Source organism: Patagioenas fasciata, chromosome 19, assembly GCF_037038585.1.
Source record: "Patagioenas fasciata isolate bPatFas1 chromosome 19, bPatFas1.hap1, whole genome shotgun sequence".
NCBI lineage: Eukaryota > Metazoa > Chordata > Aves > Columbiformes > Columbidae > Patagioenas > Patagioenas fasciata.
In genome coordinates this window covers 13601476-13604930 of record NC_092538.1, presented here as the reverse complement: position 1 = coordinate 13604930, position 3455 = coordinate 13601476, and the positions used below count along the sequence as shown (strand labels likewise).

General features: G+C 44.5%; 1 long non-coding RNA gene across 1 annotated transcript; it reads left to right on the top strand.

The window, feature by feature from the left end:
• The first annotated feature begins 717 nt into the window (after positions 1-717).
• On the top strand, positions 718-2729 carry LOC139829480 (uncharacterized). The gene is made up of 3 exons (XR_011741956.1): positions 718-1123; positions 1676-1760; positions 2548-2729. It is a non-coding gene; the product is annotated as an uncharacterized lncRNA (long non-coding RNA).
• The last annotated feature ends 726 nt before the right edge of the window (positions 2730-3455 follow it).

The window sequence follows — 3455 nt, the reverse complement described above, 5'->3', positions numbered from 1 at the left end:
CTCAGCAAAGCACATTTTGTTAATGATTTTGCAAGACCGGGTGTTCTCCCTAAAGGCAGGCACGCATAATAGGGCAAAAAGCCCCCGTTTATATCCCCCCAAACCCTGGGTGCAATTTCCCTCCCCTGTTGCCCACTGGTCGGTTCTTCAGGGTTTACAGAGCACCCGACACCTGCCTCAGTTTACGTATTTCATTCATCTAATCCGAACAACACCCTTTCCCTTATTGATCTATTTAAAAATGGGTTCCTGGCTCTTTGGCCGTCCTTCCCTCTAGATTAACTTGTAAATACAGGTGTCAGTTTGCATTCTGGGATTAGTTTGAAGAGATTTTGTTTTACATTCAGGATTCACAGTCTGATGTGTCTCGGTCCCTTCCCTCGCGGGGGTCAGGTGCCAGCTCCCCAGTTTTGTGAAAACAACGTTTCTTCCTTGAACGTTCCTTACAGTTCAGTGCACCTGAGGGTTATAATCCGCAGCCTGGACGGTCTCATGTTTGTGGGTGACTCGGTGCCCTCGTTGCTCTGATGTTGGAGCAGCTCTCTGCTGAACGCTTCTCCCGTCGTTACTGAGAGATCGTGTCAGCCTGGGTTGCTCTGTCACTGCAAATCAATCACTCTACTTGTGCTGGAGTTCTCGGGTTCCTCTTTCCATTGATGTTACTGATGAGGTTGGGCTGGTTTTAGGACGGGAGTGGGATTAGGCTGTTCAGGATGGTAAAAGCTCCTTGCGCAGGTGAGCAAAGTTCTGCTGCGCGAGTTGGGAGGTTCCTGCGTTCAGCTGGATCCGGCTGCGTGTGACCTGAGTTTATTGGAGCGTGGCCTAGTTCAGAGACGTGGTTGTGTCTTTCTCTGGGTGTGAGAAGCTAAAATGCTTTGATAGCCTCATTTAATTAGTGCTGAGAGTCTGTTCACAGGATAGGTGTTTTAAGTGGTTTTGGGAGAATGGGGTTAACATCACTTTGAAAAGGGATTGAATGAGAAGTGGTGCTTGTTTCTTAGGGTGAAAAATCCAATGGGAATCCAGCTTCTTCTGAAGGAATAGAAGACAAACTCGTAAATGGATCAGCCACCCTGGAGGCAAAGTAAAGATTTTCTATGGGTCTCAGACTGGCACAGCAAAGGTATCAGTTACTTTTTTTTTTCCCCACCTACATGAAGTAATTTGAAATATTGAGACTCAAGTCTGTTGCTTGCCTTAGAAGTATTGCACAGTGTAAACATCGGAAAGTTCATTAGCTCATGAGAAGTCATTGCCCAACATGAAAGACAACGTAAAATTATGTAAAAATAACATTTTTTTCTACTTGCTTTAAATGGCGCATGCAGTAGAGACATTGATGATGAAGTTTAAAGTTTACTCTTGCCGTACCCGTAGTTGCGAGCGGGTCTTCTCAGAGACAAGTACTGGTTTAGGTGCTTTTGAAAAAAATGGTGTGTGTAAATGTGAAATCATTAGTCATTAAAATTCATGTCACTCTCTTCTTGCAGCCAATATACTTGATTTTTTTTTTTCTTAACATGAGGAATTCTAGGTCCAGTGTCCAGTTCTCGGATGTCTTTGTTCTTTCTGTTGTGGGAGGTGTCTTGTGACTGGGCGTGTGGGGGTTGTTTGGTCGCTACCATGCTTGGGTTGAAGCAATTGATAAATTCCTATTTTTTTTTTTTTTTTGGAGGTTTGCCAGAGGTCTGGCTGAAGCCGTTATTTCACTTTGTTTGCCTGTGGAAGTCATCAGCATGGGAGATTATGATCCAGAGGAGGTAAGTACCTTATAAATATGACTAATAAAGAAAAGCTTTTCCTTGTGTTGCGAAGGCTCTTTTCCCCTTGTATTTCTCTCCTATTATTCTGGAAATTCCCAATGCTGTGTGTTAAAAGTCCCTTCCCTTCTGTATAAGTGTAGCCCATCAACCCTCAGCAGAAAACACCTAAATTTTGAATATTCCTAGGAGAGGATTGCCTAGAGTATTTTGATGGTGACAGTGACTTGGTATGAGCTGGTTCTGTAACTCAGGTGTGAGTTCAGTGAGAGCGGTTGCACCAGGTCCCTCTGTTCTGCCTCTGTATCCCCAGGGAAGGGTTCAAAGCCAGAACAAGCAGATGGTGACAATTTGCAGCCTTCACAGGCTCATAAGCTAAAAACTCCTTGCTGGTCATATTTAGATGGAGTAATCCTTGAGGCATTTTTCTTCTGTGAATATTGATAGTTGTTTTTTTGAATCAGTGAGAAACTTGATTGCTGCAAGAGTCTGCTCAAGAAGCTGTCGATTGGGGTGGGGAAGGGAGATGTTCTGTTCTCTTGTACCACCTCTGTGAAGCAGCAGACAGACAGTTTGATCTCTCCTGGCTAATTTAAGGCGTCTCTGCAGGGGGGATGGCCGTTCGCCACTGTTGGGGTTATCACCTGCAGCATCCCACACCAAAATCCCACTTAGAAAAAACCTCATCTTTTAACTTCTTCCAACTCCCCATGTGTTCCAGTTGTCTTACTAATGGGAAGCGTTCTGAGAAATGCACCGATCTCTTCTATTCTCTTGATATTATTAGACAACCGGCAGGAACGTTTGTGTGTTCTTGGTAGCTACGTACACTGACGGGCAGCCAACCGAGAGTGCAGCGTGGTTCTGCAAGGGGTTAGAAGAGGCAGCGCGTGACTTTCGCTTTGGGAAAACGTATCTGAAAGGCCTGAGATACGCTGTGTTTGGCTTGGGAAATGCGGTTTATGTCGATCATTACAACACTGTAAGTATCTGCTCTGCACCTTTCTGAAGTTTCTGCTCCGCTGAAAGGCTGAGCTTCCCAAAATGCTCCAAAACTGAATGATAACTGGTAGCTTGTGTGAGATTTGCAGCCTTTGTGTGGACTGGGTTTAGGGCACAGGCAGTGCAGTTTTGAAGCAAGTGTGCTGCCCCTTGAAATGGGAAAGGAGGTTGTTAGCCAATCTTGCAGCCTGAGAAAATGCTGATTCCCTTTCCATCAGTGTTCAGTCTTGCATAAAAATACAAATACAGCACAAACTAAGTGCCTGCAAGCAACACAGAGCTGGAGAGAGGCTGATGGTTCAGGTATTTGGCTGGGTTCTATTTGCAGTGCTTCCATTTTGCTGTGTGAACGCTTTAGTAATTTAATCTGTTCAGGTAGGTGTCAGGAACTAAAATGCAGATAGAAGCACTTTTCATATTAGTGTCTCCTGTGGTGATTAGTAGGTACAGCCTAACACGTTCTTATTTGTTTCTGCAGTTGCTTGTAGCTGCTTGAAACAGTTCCTGCTGGGCTCAAAGTTTGGGTGGTGGGTTTTTTGTGTGGTTTTCTTTTTCCCAGGAAGTACATTTAAATCTTTCTTCAGCCTTAGAGGGAGGCTCAAGCTGCTGTTCTCATAGGAAAGATGACTGGGGGAAAAAAAGGCACTCAACCAAAACCAAAATGGGCCCAAACAAACAAAACAACCAAAAAAA